The following is an 18736-nucleotide window of genomic DNA, read 5'->3' as shown; positions in this document are numbered from 1 at the left end:
AATCTTGGGCTCCATACTGCAAAGGGAAGGGCTTGTGTTTCCAGGAACAATCCATTGTTGATGTTGTTTTTAATCAGCTGAGAAAATGGCCCAATTAGAGGACTTTAACAGATGTTTTGCTGGATGACGGCTGCGTTCAGTTCAAGTTCCACACTAAATCTAGTTAAGTTAATTGGAGTTAAATTGTCTTCCCCATGGCTCAGGCAGCAGGGTGAGAGGGTGAAATGCTAACCACCACCAGCCCCGAATCCTTTTGGAAGGGGCGTGGCCGAGGGCAATGTCTGCTTTGGGACTCAAACCAGGCCTACAATCACGACGACATGGAGATTTTCTGGCACTGCCAATCTCCACCACCCGTCGCTGACCCACTGTAAGTTGCCATTGGGAGAAAGCGTTGCTTTATGGTATCCAGACCATGGGAGGGGGATGAAAAATTCATTTAGCACGTAATTTATTAGAATATTTAAGACCTCACTACCATATTCTATTCATGTGATGCCTGAGGAATCTGGATGGTGATTGTCACATGAGGCTGAGAGCGGGTAAATACTTCTCTCCAGTCGATTCTATTGATCGCCGTTAAAGCAGTGAGCTCAAAACAATGAGGTGGTTCTGATTCCAAGCTCCAGGTGGAGCCAGCTCAGCCGCATCCTCTTTCCAGCTAAGAGCATCATTAAATGAATGAGCAAACAGCACATTGAGAGACCAAGTGTTTTATTAATTCATCATCAGAATTATCTCAGCGCATTAATATTAATAGCCTCAAATTGGATTTCATTTAAGAGGTGAAATAAATATGCAGATGGTAAAAAGCCACATGGCCAGGAGACTGACTGGTGAGGGCAAGGCTATGGCTGCAGGGGCGGCTCTGCCCTGGACTAGAGAGGCCTGGAAGGGAGAACTGGAGAGCCAGGAGGCCAGCTTGTGGGAAAGGGGCTCTGTCCCGCCTCCCCTGTGTGCAGAAGTCAGTCTCTGAGCTGCGTCAGGTGGGTTCTGAGTTCGGGGAAGAGCTGGGCAATGCCAGGAGAAGCTGTTGGGAGCAAAGGAAGCCGAGCTTGCCTCCTGGAGGCACACAGGTGGCAGACAAGCCAAAGTGGCTCTGATGGAAGCAAGTGGTGCTAAGAGGATCTGCCAGGATTTGACTTTCCTTAAGAAACGGGGCAGGGGATCGTCCTTGGGGAGCCTTTTGAACTCCAGTGGGGATTTTCTCTCCAGCCCAGCAGCCCTCTAGAGCACCTGCACTGGGGGTGACACTTTCCTACACCACAGGGGAAAAGTGGTTGTTTGTTGTGGCGTTTGCTGGCCTGTCCCTCCCCGAGTCTTCCTCTCAGGAAGATGCTCCCTGCAGAACCTCGCCTTTACCAGGATTGCAAAAACCCCCTGTCCAAGAAAGATTCTGGATTCTGTCATTTGACACATCATTGAGGGGCCATCTGAGAAAAAGAGAGACCCAGCATCCAGGGCTGTGTCCCCACCATCCAGCTCTGTGTCCCCGCATCTAACACTATATCCCCAGCATCCAGCGCTGGGCCACCATCACTTAGCACTGTGTCCCCAGTATCGAGACATGTGCCACCAGCATCCAGTGCTGTGTCCCCGGCATTGAGGGCTGTGTCCCCCTTTTCTTCCCAAGACTTTTGCAAAGTCAGGGGGTTGATGGTAAATTGGCTGGCCTGGTGCCGGGATGGGAGCTGTCGAGAGGGAAGGGAGGCCCCATGTTCACTGGGACATGAGACACCAACCTGCTTTCCTACCCGCCCACCAGTCAGCTGCTCCCTGGAATGCTGGCCACACATGGACAGGGCATGTTACAGGGGTACCCCGCGTTCACATGAGACCCCCATCGTGAGCAGCGAGCAGTGAGGAGCTGTGCTGTGGGCCTGGTCACCAACACAGCCCCAGAGATGTGAGGACACGCAGGCCCTGCCTCGACCCGTGTGCTGTACAGCTCACTCCTCTAGACCTTTCTCCATTGCCTATCTAACTGGCTCTTTCTATCTCTCTGTCTATCTGTCTATTCATCCATCCATCCACCCACCACTGATCTATACATGCATGTATCTACCGTCTGTCATCTGTCTTATTCGTCCATCTGTCATCTATGTATGCATGTGTCATCTGTTTATCTACCATCTCTCTGCATTGATACTATCCCTCTCTCGTCTGCCGGTCCATCCGTCTGTCTACGTCCTGTCATGTATCTCCACCCCTTTCTGTTATCCAGCCTCAGAAACACCAGGTCCACCCTCCTCCCAGAATTTCCTTGGGTCTCTCAGCTGCTCACCATCATGGGGGGCTGTTTACCAGAGGCAGTGGAGAAAGTAAAGAACAGCCAGAAGTTTGTTGACCATTGGTACCACCCACCCCTTCTGTCTCACCAGCCTGGGATGTGGGCACCTCTGAGCTCCCACTAGGGCATCAAGGCGTTCCCGGCCCCAGAAGACCCCACCCAGTGTGGGACAGCTCACCAGCACAGCCCCAGCACAGCTGCCGTGGGGGAGGGGTGGCAGAGGCCCTCACTGCTGCCAAGCCTTGGGGACACCCGCAGGCTGAGTGCACTCTAAAAGATCGGGGCAGGCCGGGGAAAGCAAGTCCAGCAGGGTGCCCGATGAGGACTGTGATGTATCTGTCTGTGTCCCTGGGGTCTGTCCCCTTGAGAAATGTAATTCACACGGTTCCATGTCCGCCTTCCTGCAAGCCCTGCTACCTCCACCTGCCTGGCCCAGCGTCTGAGGGACAGGTGAGAGCTGACACACTCACACACCACAGGCCTGAGAACCAGGCTCTGCCCCTGTGCAGCCCCAGTGCCTCCCGGGACACCGCCCAGCGGGCCTCCCCTGCCCAGGCCCCGCTGCCCCCGCCATCCCGCCCAGCAGGCGAGCTTTGCCCTGGCCTTCCCCAGACAGCCAGAGTTCAGGTGGCTGCAATGACTTGCTGTCATTTAAATTTTTACCCACCACAGCACATCAAGAAGTGAGCATTTAGAGATTAAATTATTACATTCTAATGCATTCTCTCATGAGGACGTTTTGGAATAGACACACATCATCCAGCACACTAGTGATTCCCTATTTCTTAAATTGTGCTTCACATGAGCAGCGAATGAGTACTGAGCCTAGAAACTTAAATAAAACGAAATGAGCGGAATCCTGTAATTAATTTAAGCTCATGTGGACGGAGGTTTTAAGGAAGACTAAATTGGAGGAGGATGCAAATATATTCTTACATACAACTTCTTTTCTAAATAATACTTCACAATGATACCCTACTGGGGCCAGGGCGGTTTCTTTTAGGTTGACTATCCTTCTTTAATTTTTCTGCAGAAGTACTGTTGGAACCCAAATGTCAGCCCTGCTATGATTTTTGCCCAGAATTCTGACCTGCAGTAGAGAGAGCAGCGTGCTGTCTTTGTGGGCCTGCCCTTCTGTTCGGTGTTGCACAGCCACTGGGGATAGGGAGCTCTGAGTTGGTGTCATGGCTGTTTGGAGAAAGCGGAGTGTGAAATGACATCACCTGTACTGGGGTGGTCCCAGAGGAACCAGGGAGCCAAGAGCTCAGGACAATGGCTGCTGTCTGCTGGTCTCCCAGGCCACCGTTCCCTCGGAGGGATGGGTCCCCCAGGGGTGGGTCCCCCGAGGGTAGCCATCCACTCAGCATTGCTCTCCTGTCTCCAGGGCTCCAAGTCTTTCTGGTAGGAGCTGTGACACCTGTCAATTAAGGATGGAGAGGCCTCCAGGTCTAAGGCGCCTTCCTCAGAAATACAGACAGCCCCTCCCCTTTCCAGCATGGAGGCTCCCCTGCTCTCTGCCTCCCTGTCACTCTTGCGCCTGCGGGGACTAGCTCCTAAATGCAAATCCGCAGTTCCTCAAGTAACTTAGTTTTAACTTCCAGAAACGACTCTCTCTGTCCTCACTGCAGCAGCCAGAGTGGCTATGTGTGAGGAAGAGGAGGAATGGTTCGACAGCGAGCCACTTCTTCCTGCTCCCCCCAATCCAGGTTGGGGAGAACTGGGAAGGAGGCCCAGAGGAGGGGGTAAGCGGTGGCAGGCACACGTGTGGACACACGCACACACACACACACACACACACACACACACACACACACACACACACACACACAGGCTTTCTATCAAAACCACCGACCCATGTTTTGTTTGTAAAGGTGGATAATTTCAGATGACAGCATCTTGAGCCACGTTCCCTAAGGAAACCTGCTCTTATTACTTAGACTTTCCGCATTCCTAGCACAGGCATTCCCCTTGGCGAGCAGTGCCCCACGCAGTAGTGTTGCAGAGGACAACACTGCAGGTCGTCCAGCAGGGACTCACTTTCCAAAGATGGACCAGGCCGCCTCCTCTAGCCACATAAACACCTTCTACTCAAAGGGGCAGCGCAAACCTTCTTTTCATTTCTAATTATTTGAGCATATCTGTAATATATTTTTATTCTCTTTAAGGAGTTGCCTTTTAGTAAAAGTTTATGAACGCAACGCATCTCCAGCAACATCATCCTTTCTTCATTCTTACCCATTGCACCCCTCACTTCCTGAGTTTTGTAGGATATTCGTTGAATTCTTGACTGCTTTCTCCCTCCCTCTTCTCTTCATTTGTCTCCTGTCCTCCCCACCCCTCAAATACTCATTTCCTGGTGTTTACTTTGTTGAACTTTTTGTTTAGTCTTTCTAAAGATGTGTTGATTTTCTTCCCTGAATCTACCATGTTTCAGTTAATGCATGTGTATACTTGCGTATTTTCTTTTTAGTGTGATTAGATTATGTAGTAATGTGCCTTCATTTCCTTGTGATATGTATTTATTTATTTATTCCTTTTTTGGTTAGTCTTGAGCTTAAACTCAGGGCCTGAGGACTGTCCTTGGATTTTTCTCAAGGCTAGAACTCTTACCACTTGAGCCTCAGCACCACTTCTGGCTTTTTCTAAGTATGTAGTACTAAGGATCGAACCTGGGTCTTTGTGCATGCTAAGCAAGCACTCTACCACTAGGCCAAACTCCCAGCCCAGATATACTTGTGTATTTTAACTGTTGCTATGATAATATTTTGTCTTGGGTATTTTGCATTGAAGTGCGCTCTTGTCTTGGTTTCCTAGATGAACAGGAAATATTTACAGCTTAGTTTTTGTACAGGATTTTGTTCTTTTCTTTTTTTGTCATGGGACTTGGACTCTGGGCCTGGGCGCTGTCCCTGAGCTCTTTAGCTCAAGGCTACCATCCTACCCCTGGAGCCACAGCTCCACTTCCGGTTCTCTAGAGGTTAATTTGAGATAAGAGTCTCAGAGACTTTCGTGCCCAGGCTGGCTTTGAACCTTGATCCTCAGATCTCAGCCTCCTGAGTAGCTAGGCTTACAGTCATGAGTCAGCACACTTGGTATTTTGTGCATTTTTTCCAGTTCTGAGCCTTGAACTCAGGGCCTGAGCACTGTCCTTGGACTTTTTCCTCAAGGCTAGAGCTCTACCACTTGAGCCACAGCACCACTTCCATCTTTTTTCTATGTATGTGGTACTGAGGAATCGAACCTGGGTCTTCATGCATGCTAGCCCAGCATTCTACCACTAGGCCAAACTCCCAGCCCTGCGCATTTTTTTTTTAAACTGGAAAAAAAAGACTGCAATTTCCACTGATAAAAAGAAATGAAAAATTTATTTGATCATTTCCCCCCAGTGCTTATATGATTCTAGATGTTCTACTCCCCTGTTTTAGAACATAGATGATATTACAAGACCAAGAAAATATGAGAAGATTCCAGGGTTCACATACATGTATGCACACAATTCATAGTGTATCTGTGTATACACATTGTTACTATATTTACTGTGTTTTGTTATAAAACAATGTAAGTACTAAGTTTTTCAGTGAGAATTATAGTTCTATGTATGGAATGTTTTGAGAAGAATTCCCCATGCTGTGCAGGTCCAGGCCGGGAATTGCCCAGTTTGGACGAAGGTCACCTGGGAGAGAAGGAGGTAGCAGGCGGGCTTTCCCCATGGTCAGGAGCTGACTGCCGGATGTTGGGCTGGGAAGACTGGCTGACCCTAGGAAAGGGCTGAGGTAGAAAATAGTGCATGGGACCAAGCCATGTGAAAGGGTATCAATGTATGTGAATTAATGCACCTTCTATCTGGCAAATATCGTGTAACCCTTTTTATTAATTACAATAAAAATATTTTAAAAAAGAAAGAAAATAGTGCATGGGGGCTGCAAGGAGAGGTGGAGGGGCTTCCATGCCACCACCACAAGCCCCGTCCTTCGGATGGGGAGAGCTGCTCTCCTAGAGAGGCTCATGGCCGCAGAGAGGCCTGGAGGCCAGGAGGCCGGCGTGGGAAAGGTGAATCCAGCATCCTCGGGCCTCTCAGCTCCCGTGGTTACAACACAGACACGCAGGGGTTGTGGTCCACCCTCTGCATCTTCACAGGCCTCCCCTTCCTCATCGTTCTCTGGTTCTCCCACTTTCTAACCAGGACATCAGCTGTGGAACCCAGCGTCTACTCCAATGGCAGGGTTGACCTCTCTCAACTCCGTACGCCTGGAAGATTGATTTCCACACAAGGTCACATTCCGAGGACCCAGGTAGGTTGGTAGGAAGTTTGGGAGACATGACCAAACTCACCAGGCGCCGTGACATAAAATAAACAGAAGGATGAGGAGACATGACCAAACTCACCAGCTGTCGTGACAAAATAAAGAGAAAGACGAGGCAGGGAACAGAAAACAAAGGAAAGGGAGAGACAGCACCCAAACATACACAGCACATGTGAAGAGCACGTATGTCGAGCAAGTGTGGGGAGGACACGTGAGGAGGACATGTCAGGAAAATACCTGAGGACAACACATGAGGAAAACACGTGAGGAGAGCACGTGAGGAGAACACATGACTCCTCATGAGAGCACATGAAGAGAACACATGAGGAGCACACATGGGGAGCACACATGAGGATGACACGTGAGGAGGACACGTGAGGAGCACACGTGAGGAGAGCACATGTGAGGAGGATAGGTGAGGAGGACATGTGAGGAAAACACATGAGGAGAACACGTGGGGAGGACACGTGAGGAGAGCACGTGAGGAGAACACGTGGGGAGGACACGTGAGGAGAGCACGTGAGGAGAACACATGTGAGGAGGACAGGTGAGGAGGACATGTGAGGAAAACACATGAGGAGAACACGTGGGGAGGACACGTGAGGAGCACACGTGAGGAAGACACGTGAGGAGGACAGGTGAGGAGGACACGTGAGGAGAGCACATGTGAGGAGGACACGTGAGGAGGACATGTGAGGAAAACACATGAGGAGAACACGTGGGGAGGACATGTGAGGAGCACACGTGAGGAGAGCACATGTGAGGAGCACGTGTGAAGGGATGTTTGTGCCTTGCCACTGAACTGAAGAAGACACTCACCTTCTAGTGTAGAGGAGAGGGCAGAGCTGCCCCTCGGATGCTGACACTCCATTCTGCGCAGGGTCTGCTGAGGCAGGGAGGGGAAGACGTGGACAGTGTTTCGTATTCAATTTCCTTATCTCTGCACTGCCACGATCGCTCTTCGAGACTCGGCTGGAGAGGGAGGAAGAAAGAACAAGAGGCGCTGGCGCGGTGGCGCCTGCCTGCAACCCTAGCTACTCAGACTGCTGAGATCCGAGGATGGCTGTTCAAAGCCAGCCCAGGCAGGGAAGTCTCTAGTAAATGACTGAAAAGAGCTGGACGTGGGGCTGTGGCTCAGAGTGGGAGAGCCTTGAGCTGAAGAGGTCAGGGACAACACCCAGGGCCGAGGTCACGCCCCACGCCCCACAACAAGAACAGGAAGAAGAAAAGGCAAACCACTTCCCTCCTGAGGAGGCTTCTCCCCTCGCCAGGGCGGCCGCTGGGGGCTCAGCTCCAGGGTCTCCTGCCACACTTTGGGCTGGTGCAGAATTGCAGTTTGATATTATTTACTTTCCCAGCCAGGCTAATTAAAACTCTCATCTGTGCCTGTTCGAGCTAAATAATGCAATTAAAATGACATTTCGTTTTCCACCTGTTCAGTATAGCATTTACAGTAACAAATGTTTTCCCTGAATTGACAACATAGTTTCCATTTTCTTTTGTCTCCTCATTCACAGTTTTCCGCTGCCAATTTTCTGATAAAACATCCTCCCTCATTGAAAGTGACTCAAACCTTCAGCTTCCTGAGATGGTGGTTGTCCAGTTTATGGGCAAAGCTAATGTGAAGTCAAGGGTCAGAGCCAGGACTCCAGGTCTGAGCCCTGAAGCAGCCCCAGGCTTTGGTCTGGGAGGCTTCGGTCTCCATCTCCTCATTAAAAGGACAAAGCCTGAACAGAAAGGCCCAGAACGGGAATGCCATCCTGGCTGTTCGACCATTCTGGAACAGTGTATTCACAAAACAATGAATGCACACAAGGCGTTCTGTGTACAAATACCCATATTGATGCGTACACGCACACGCATGTACTACGCACATGGGCTGCGGATTCATGGTTCTAGTGAGACCTCACGTCTGTGGTGTCCACGCCAAACACGTTGAGAGTGGATGGCCAGGGCCAAGTTTCCCCGTGCAACTCCCGTTCTGTTGAGGTTTTGTTGTTTGTTGTTGTTTCCCCGGCGTGTGACTCTAAAACCATTCCGGAATAGAGCTGGGGTATTTCTCTCTATATTTTATTTAAAAATGATGAAGTTCATAGAAAGTTCATAGAAAAGGTAAATTTGTCATTTTGAACCACCGCCTTCAGTAAAAAGACAACAGGAAAGGCAAATAGCTGTAAGGTTACTGTAATGGTTTAAAGGGACAGCAATAAATTGCGAGGACATTTTTATGGAGTTTTTTAACCTCTGGCCTTTGGAGAGGGGAAAATCAATAAGATATTAAGAAAATCATGAATTAATGTTTCATAGAGTGTAGGCGTCAGTCAGAGCTCTGGGCTCTGGGCACTGTCCAGCTCTGTCCCGCGGGAGGGAGAGCGGCCCTGAGCCTCTGTGGGAGGGGATGTGGTCGTATTGAGTGCCCCCACAGACAGTGCTCCCTCGGATGGGTCCCTGCAAAGCAGGAGCTCACAGAACTGAGGATGCTCTCTGCGCTGCGACAGATAAAACCCTCTGCGCAAAGAAAGTACAGAGGCCTGGCCAGAAGCTGGACTTCTGGGAAAGGTACAGCGAGCCAGGACACTGATTTGCCTCTGTGCAGAGTGGAGCTGGGACAGTGCTAAAGCTTCACATCCCGCCTGCTGCCCCTCCATTGTCTCCAGGTCCTGAAGGTTGAACCGAGGAAAGAAGAGGAGAGGAGGAGAGGGTGAAGAGGGGTGAAGGGAGGGAGGGGACGGGAAGAGAGGGGAAGAGAGGAGAGGAGGAGAGGAGAGGAGAAGAGGGGGTGGAGAGGAGAGGAGGGAGGAGAAGCAGACCCCCATCTCCTGGCTCAGGCAGAGAGCCTGGACCCGACTCTGGTCACCCACCCCCAGACTCTGCATCCACCCGTGCCTCTGTCTCACCCCCTCAGCCTCTCTCTTTCTGCAGCCAGGCCTGGGGCTCGCACTGTGCTTGTGTGGAGCGGCTGAGCCCTCTGGGCCTGGGCAGGCCTGCAGGCCACAGACATTACAGGAGGCCGGTCCCGGGTCTCCACGCATGGGCCTGCTCCAGGAATCCACATGGACAGCCAGACACCGGGAGGGGCAGGGGGGCTATGCAGAGCCACGGCACCCTTGAGGGGTTCTCAGAGGTCTGTGGGCTCAGATTTGCCATGAACATGTTCACGGGGTGTCCAGCGGCGACCTGCTGTGAAGGCCTGGTGTCCTGGCTGGACATGAGGTGGGGCTGACCTTGGCAGGCATTCACTGTGGCCCAAAGCCACTGCAAGGAAACGTTGGACCCTCCCTGCCCACATGGCTGTGACCTCCATGAGAAGGAAATGGGCGAATACTGGAGTTGACAGAAAAGCAAATGAAGCAGAGATTTGCACACAGAGGCCAGCCCCAGCCCCCAGCTCCCTGAAAGCAGAGTTCAGCGGTGTCCTGGGGTGGCAGCGGCTATGGGGAAGAGCAAGGGCCTGGCTCTGGCAGTGGCCAGGGTGCAGAGATGCTATCAGACCTCGTCAGGGCTGAGGCTGGGAACGGACCTTCTCCTGGCGGCCATCTGCCCTGGCCTGACACCAGACAGGTAACGTCACTCCGAGTGGGAAGGGAGATACAGAGCCATCGACGGCTCGGCCTGGCCGTCAGGGGCCTCTTCTGAGCCTCAGCCCCTGTGGAAGTGTGGCCGCGAAGGGTTTGACAAGCTGGTTCCGAAGAACCCCAGGAGGAAAGATGGGGGGGCAGCACACAGGCCCGGGCCGTCTGGGAGGAGGTCCAGTGTGTGTGTGTGTGGGGGGGGGGGCACGTGCTCTGTTTTCACGGCAGGGCCTGGAGGCTCAGCTCACTCGGGGTGACTGAGAAAGTGACAGCGTGCAAGATGGAGACGGGCCTTTCCCCTGCCCAGGTCGCCTTCCCCGGGTTGGTCGTTTCTGACACTTTCAATGCCATCCGCACGGAAGTATGGTTTAGGTAAGAGGTAGACGTAAAGCATGGATGGGAGAAGGCCCTTTCCCAGGCCCCACCTCTGTGCCCGGTCTTGGCACGGACCAGCAGCCCTGTTTGCTGGGTGAGGCTGGAGGCTGGAAAGCTTTCACAATCTGCTTCAGGTTCCCGTCTCCCCCAAGCCAGCCGGGAGGGAAGTGTGCTCCATGCCCACCCTCTTCCTCACTCCAGGAAGCTCGAGTTTGTGCAAGGAGGGGCTCTGGATGCAGCCTAAGCCCATAGTGCTGTGTCTGGGGAAGCAGGAGGGAGGCTGTGAGGCCGCCTGCCTCTCCACCATGGATTGCCGTCTTCCTCGGGCCAGCCATGCCAGGGGCATCCACTCCTCCACCACGAGGGACCTCTGGCCTAGTCAACGCCATGCAGCCTGAGAGCGGGGCAGGCTGACTCAGGGACCTGCAGGGGAGCGGGGGGAGCCTGGGAGAGGGTCTGGGCGGTGTGGGGCCCAGCAGAAGCCACTCCTCGTTGAAGAGTGGCTGGAGGTACCCACTGGGTACCTTGAGGGGGGTCCGAAGAGTGGTCCGAAGACTTGGAGGGGCCACGCTGGCCGGCACGGCCACGTCTGCTGGGTTCTGGTGGGAGGGAGGAGCTAGAGACAAGCTAGAGGGTCCCTGCTGGCGGAGGACTCAATCATCTGCCGAAAAGCAATGGAATTATTAGACCAACTATTAGAACCAATTAGAGGCCAAAAGCCTGTCAGACACGGAGATCAATTGCAGCCTCTGAACCTGTACTGGTCACCAGAAAAATAAATCATTTATAATAGCCACAATGGTGGCAAAGTATCCAGAATGGATTCTGCAGAGACAAGAAGCAGCCTGGGTGAGGCACAGAAGAGGAAGAGAGCACGTGGGTTCTCGCACAGAAGAGAGGGCTCTTCCAATGTGCCTGGTCCTCAAACTAGGGCATGAAACTCATAAAATGGCAGTCAACGTTCCAGCTGCATGGAGGCTTTCCAATCCACGGGAGAATATCTTCCGTGTGGATCTAGGTTAACCCCACAAAGCAAAAGACAGAAGGCTAGATAGTAAGCAGCACAGAATCCTAATGAAAGCAGCACAGTGTCCATGCCAACCAAGCCAGGGCTGGCCTGGGCCACAGCAGCAGATGACTGACCTGTGACACTGACTTCAGCCCCAGGGGTTGCCTCTTTCCACTTCTTCCCACCATTTGGGGACCTGCGAGGCTCCAGCTTCAAGCTTCTCTCTAGGGAACCTCATAGGTGTGGCTTCCTCCCCTCTCCCGCTAGGTGAGTAGACAGAGTGGGTCTACAGTCCACGCACAAAGATGAGGGAGACGGAAACGTGGGCTGGCTGAGCCAGAATCTTCCAGGTCTCATCCTCCTGAGTAGCCAGGAGTTCAGGCATGCCCAGCCACCAGTGAGCACACCCTCCCGTCCCTTTAGTCTCGGGGTGCCATTCCCACAACGCCACCTGCCTTGAGGTCCAGCTCTCCTTCATCTGTCCGACCACAGCTTGGAGGGGCTCTTCTTCCTAGGAACTCCTGCATGTCAGACAGTAGCAACTCACGTCTCCTTTTCTACTCATCTGTCTCCGGTGAACTTCACAGGCCTCCAGTCGTTGCACCCCAGACACTGCTGTCCCTACCTCAGAGTCTACCAGATATCTATTTTTTATTTCGACACAGTTCAAGGTTATGTGAGTTTTTGATCATTAACTGGATTGACTCATAATTAGATGAAAATGTGTTTAAAAAACACATCTATCCACATTCGGTATCTTGAGCCAGGTGTATTTAATTGTTACTTTATTTCCCTCTTACTAGCCACTCTCGATTATTATTTACATAGATCCTGATGATAGACAATGATTTGATAAATGAGATGGATTTCCTAGGGAAAATTAGGGAGGCTTCGTAAGAGAGAAGTCAGAGAACAATCTGGAAAAGAGGACTTACACTCTGATCCAGCCACCGGTGCTCATTAAAACATGAGTGATCGCACACCTTGGAGATTCCTCTCCTTTAAAGTTTGTTTCACTACCGTACAGAATAAGACAAAATGCCTGGTGTCTCTGCTGCATCTCAATTTGCAGCATTCTGATTTCAGGACACAAATCAAAAAGTCCCTAAATGCTGTTGGAGACTGCAGGAAGCACTCAAAATCACAGGACATTTTCTGTACTTCACATTATCCCATTATCAAACTAGTGGGTGAGGGTTTTTTTTTTAATGTATCAAAGCCCATAATTATTTTTCCAGGATACGCTAAGGAGAGGAAGTGGGGGTCTGAGACTCATGTTAATAAAGAGCCAGGATTTCTGGGGGAAAAATGTGGAGGAATTTGCCCAAAGAGCAATTATGTAAATAAAATGTGCCCTGGGCTAGAATAATTTACCTGTCACCCACTGACAGGGATGGCCCGGGGCACACACCCACATTTACTTAGTTAGGGACACTGATCCAGCGGGGAGGGGGTGCTGAGAGGGAAAGAAATAACTCATTTTTAATTTATCTTGCGCCTGATTAGTGTTGAAGGTGGTTGCTTTCCTCTGTGCTACTTAGCAAGGAGACCGGTGGACCGGTCCAGAGCACAGCACCCATCCGGCCTCCATTCCCTCCATCCTCCCGTCACCCTTCTCCCCGGGCTTCCAACCAGCTCGGCCCTTCAGAGAGACGCCCATGACCCTCTCCACATAAAGCCAGCATCCATAGCCCCCCTGGTCTCTGTCCACTGTCAAACATCCCTAAAGAGCATCCCCACAGATACAGGTCTTGGGCTTTCTTGATACTTCATCTAAAAGGAGAGATTCTGGAGTCCCCATGGCACAAGCATCCTCCTATTTTATCAAGCAAAGACATTATTGGAGCAATTTCTATGGAATGTTTTTAAAAAGAAAGGCCACATTGTGATTCCAAAACCTGGGGGGTTGGAAAAGTCATGAAGGACCACCAGGAAGGCGTGGGCTGTCCCAGAAAGACGCAAAGCAGTGTGTCTGGAGCAGAGGAGCCCGTGTCTTCCCTCTGTCGGTGGTGGAGGGTGATGGGATGAGCTCAAGCCCGACTGGGCGTGGGCACCTTGCAAACGGGTTTCTCCATAATATCTTATGGGGCTGACCAGTTTTGCTCGGCGAGCTCCCTTTCAGCAGTGACCATGTGTGACTTAAATGCAGGTCTTCTAATTCAGATTCCCTGGGGCTCCCACAGGGTCCCCCGGAGCTGGCTGCCACCCGAGTCTGGTTTCCCGGGGTCATTTGGCTTCCCTTGTCTGGAGCCACAGAAGCATGGTTGTCATCGCTAGGGCCCTCTGCCGTCCTTTCTCTCCGTTCCTTCAGCTCTGCTCCTCTCCCTGTCTTTCTGTACCCTTCTCCACGTGACGATCATGATAGTGTCTCAGGCTCCAACTCGGCAACAAAGCCACATCAGTCTCAAAAGTAGTTGGAGAGATGGAGAAACTGTTGTTAAGACAGTGGAAGCTGAGGAGTGAGCTGGTTTACCGGGAAGCAGGAGTCTCTGGCCCCAGGGGAGGAGGACCCGCACCGGGCAGGAACCTGGGCACCGACGCAGGCCAGCATGGCTCCCAGGGTGGAGTCCCGAGGCCTCAGACCAGAGTTCCAGGCCCAGTAGCCAGAACAGGGAGTGAACGTAATGGAAGCTGGCTCTTCCTTACAGACCTCAAGGACCGACCGCAGTTTTAAAATGCGCAGTTTTTCGAAATCCCTCTTGAATGCTCTGGTCACCCCATGTTTACTCTCCTAGCCCGGCCCTTCCCGCTGCCTTTCAGACGTCGGTTTGGTGCCACACGGACTGGCCTGGTGGCACCCTGGTGGCAGAAGGCCCCCAGGTGTTCATCAGGCTGAGTGCTGGCCGGCCCGCTCACACCGCTTATGTTAACGTCTCCGACTATTTCTGCTCCGCTCTAAGTGCAGTGGCACTAACTCATAAAATTAATTCCCATTTCGTGGGATTGTCAGAAACGAGGATTGTTCTGACCTCTGTTTGAACTCATCAGCCGAAATGAAGTTGCTCAGTGAGCTGGGGAAGACAAAGCTCCGTTCCACGAAATTAATCAACTCCACCAGCGCTTGGAAGAGGCCTGCGACCGCCGCCACACCGACCTGGCCGGTGCAGAGTGTGGGGCAAATGAAAGCCATCACTCCTGGCAAGGAAGATACTAAGTTATTGGCTTTTAAATTTAATTTTCACTTTACTTGTGTTTTCGATTAGTGTGCCACGTCTCATCAGGACGGTCCTCCCTGCGATCGCACTCAGAAGGCAGACTTGATCCCACATCTGTTAGCACGGGCCATGCGTGTGTGAGCGGCTCAGGATCCCCAAAGCATCTACGAAACAGTGGCAAATTATTTTCTTCATGTCAAAATCAATAATGGGCTTGGAAATAAAACATCACTGTGGGCCTAGGGCCACAGAATTTTCTGACAGACTCCTAAAACTATCTGCCGGTCCCTGAGGCTCGAGGGTCAGACATTTGCTTGCCTTCCATTCATCAGGCCTGCGTGTCTCCCCAGGCTGGTAGCACTTAGGGCTGGGTGACAGATGGGTGCAGGGGAACCCATGCCCTCTGCCTGTCGTCTTCCTTTGGACCTCAGTTGCAAACACAGGAGGTAGAAGTTATCTTCTGCTTTCCAGGAGGCTGAGGCTAGAGGACTCTGAGACCAGGGCCACCCACGGTGGGCTTGGCAAGGAGCGCAAAATAAGTTGAAATGAGATGAAACAGAACACACACTTTCCTACCAGGAGAAATCAGAACACAGAGGGCATTTGTCCCAGCTGTTTATTACAAGTTCCCTTATGCACAGGGAGGCAGGGATGAGGCCGTCTACACAGGGCTCTGCAGCACTCTGGTGGAGGGCAGAGGTCCCGCTGCATGCCCACATAAACACACCCAGGGCCTGCCCCTCCTCCTTCCTGAGCGGTGCGGATGGCAGAGGGTGACCCCCAGAGCAGGCACTGGAGACTTGCGCCAGCAGGCTGTGTGCTCAGAAAGGGGCTTGTCAGGATGCCCACCGGCAGGCCTGGCACAGGAGGGACTGGGGTGGTATTTCCTGAGAGACACACAACTTCCCTGGCCTGGCAATGGGGCCTGGCTGAAGGTCTACAGTGGGTTCCTAGCCACAGACACAGATGGCAGGTACAGAAGAGGCTTCCACACAGACGCTGGGGGCTTTGATGCCCCAGGGTCTTCAGGGAAGGCACACTGGGCAGGCGAGCCACCAGCTGGTGATGTTCCAGCCATTGCCACTGTGCTCTTAGAAACTTTTCCCTCCCTCCCTCCCTTCCACCTTTCCTTCCTTCCTTCCTTCCTTCCTTCCTTCCTTCCTTCCTTCCTTCCTTCCTGCCTGCCTGCCTGCCTGCCTGCCTGCCTGCCTGCCTGCCTGCCTCCCTCCCTTATTTCATTCTTCTTCTCCTCCTCCTCCTTGTTTAGAATTAAACTTTTGTCATTTTCCAAAGAGAAAGGATTGCCATGAGCACACGTATCTTTTTCTTTGTCTTGCCAGTCCTGGGCTTGAGCTCAGGGCCTGAGCACTGTCCTTGGACTTTCTCAAGGCTAGAGCTCTACCACTTGAGCCTCAGCAACACTTCCGGCTTTTTTTTCTATGTATGTAGTACCGAGGAATCGAACCCAGGTCATCAAGCACGCTAGGCAAGCCCTCCACCACTAGGCCCAACTCACAGCCCACAAGTATCTTTTTCATTTTGTTTTCTTAGGTAACTGTACAAGCTGATGCCCTGTGTATCTTGGCCCTGGTTCATATGGGATGGAATGATTTAGAAATGCTGGACTCAGTGGAGGGAAATGACAGTAAACAAAGATATATCTCAGGGGGGTGTGGTGGCTCACTCTTATAATCCTAGCTACTCAGGAGGCTGAGATCTGAGGATCGCTGTTCAAAGCCAGCCCTGGCACTAAAGACCATGAGACTCGTATCCGCAATTAACCACTAGAAAACTGGAAGTGGCGCTGTGGCTCAAGGGGTAGGGCGGTAGCCTTGAGCTGAAGAGCTCAGGGACAGCGCCCGGGCCAGAGTCCAAGCTCCATGACTGACAAAAAACTTAAAATAAAAAAAGATATATTTGGGGCACGCGTTCCTGGGCTCGTGACCACGGACGGCCCCAGGAACCGGCGCCCACACGGCCTGGTGAAGATGGCAGGCAGCAGGCACCGTCCACCTGCTGCTTCTGCTGCGACTGCTGCCGGCAGCCGCCCTGACCCGGCAGCGGGGAGTCAGGGCCGGGACTCCTGGATGATCACCCACCAGCTATTCTGAATGCATCATCTCTTCAGCAAATTGCAGAAAGTACCAGTATTTCTGCTATGTGGCAACATGACTTACGACCCTTGCTGATAGAAAGATACCCAGGATCCCGGGAAGCTAGGCTGCCCCCAGCACATCATGCAGTGCCTTCAGAGACTTCAGGCTGACTGGGTTTTGGAAGTAGACACCTCCTTGAGTAAGACACCCTACGGATACCGGTCTTTCTCAAATATCATCAGTACTCTCAACCCCACTGCCAAACGACACTTGGTCCTTGCCTGCCACTATGACTCCAAGTCCTTCTCCTGTTGGGACAACAGCGTGTTTGTAGAAGCCACTGACTCAGCTGTGCCATTGTGCCATGATGGTGGAACTAGCGTGTGCCTTAGACAAGCAACTCCTTTCCTTGAAGGGTGTCTCAAGCTCCAAGCCAGATCGCTCGCTGCAGCTGATTTTCTTTGATGGAGAAGTTTTCCTTCACTGGTCTCCTCAGGACTCTCTGTATGGGCCTCGGCATTTAGCTGTGAAGATGGCGTCGACCACATACCCACCTGGAGCCACAGTCACCAACCAACTGCATGGCATGGATTTAAGGATCGTACTGGATCTAACTGGAGCTTGAATCCCAACATTTCCCAATTTGTTTCCAAACTCTGCCAGATGGTTTGATAGGCTTCAAGCAGTCGAACAGGAACTCCATAAATTAGGCTTGCTCAAGGATCACTCTTTAAAGAGGCGATAATTCCAGAATTTTGGTTATGGGAATATTATTCAGGATGATCATATTCCATTTTTTAAGAAAAGGTGTCCCAATTCTGCATCTGATAACCTCTCCTTTCCCTGAAGTTTGGCACACTATGGATGACAATGAAGAAAATCTGGATGAGTCAACCATTGATATTCTAAACAAAATCATTCAAGTCTTTGTGTTGGAGTATCTTCATTTGTAGTATTTTAATTTAGTCATGGTAATGACTTCTATACCAGATTCAAAAGATATGACATTATGTAAAATAATAATCCAATTCTAGACAAATACCAGATAGACACTTTCATCTTACAGATTTATTCTGTAGATATCTGTGAGTATGTGATCAGTGAATCCTACTATTATATCTTGTCCTCAATCATCCACTGACTTTTATCTAGAGACTTTGTGACAGGTATCTTTTTAAAATTCATTTAGATAGAAACTATAGAATAAAATAAAAATCAGTTATACTTTAAATATTAAGATTAACTATAAAATATAAAAACTGTATATGGTTTTATGATTTTTTAGTCCTAGTTTTATGATTGTTTTTATATTTGGAAATCTCTTATGTAATAAAAATTATTTGAAGGTTCCAAAAATCCTTTGAGAAGTCTTTGTAGGGTTAATTTTCTGGAAACTAAAATTGAATTAAATTCTATTATTTTCATATATATATATACATATAAGGAAGTATATCAGTTGTTATATGACAATTTTTATGGGATTTCAAAAATTTGATATTTGATTGTAAAAAATAATAGCATCATTAAGTAAAGCCCTTGGAAAAGGTATATATGAAAAAGGTTTAATCTCATCACACTAACAGAATCACTATTGGCTCTTGAGGTTCTTTTCATTTTTTATGTAGGTATAATATTTACTGCTTTGATCTTATGTCGAGATGAGAAATAAAAATACTATTGTGTGTGGCCTATTGAAGCAATATTAAGGCAATATGATAGGGACACACTAGTTTCTGTACTTTTGTGTATATAAGTAAATTCTATGACATTCAAATATGTTCAATTACTTGTTGAATTGTTTTAGAAATACACAAACATCATGCATTTAGTGATAGAAAGCAATAATCTAGAAACAAGTTAAATCTAATAAACATTTGAGAAGTCAAAAAAAAGAGATATATTTCACAGCATTAATTCTGACCTGTGCCTAGACTA

General features: G+C 50.5%; 1 pseudogene; it reads left to right on the top strand.

Annotated features, from left to right (window-relative positions):
• Positions 1–14099: 14099 nt before the first annotated feature.
• LOC150064709 (glutaminyl-peptide cyclotransferase pseudogene) lies at positions 14100–17754 on the top strand (annotated as a pseudogene).
• Positions 17755–18736: the final 982 nt, after the last annotated feature.

Source organism: Megascapheus bottae, chromosome 4 (assembly GCF_031878675.1).
Source record: "Megascapheus bottae isolate mThoBot1 chromosome 4, mThoBot2.hap1, whole genome shotgun sequence".
NCBI lineage: Eukaryota > Metazoa > Chordata > Mammalia > Rodentia > Geomyidae > Megascapheus > Megascapheus bottae.
This window is presented reverse-complemented; position numbering and strand designations above follow the sequence as displayed.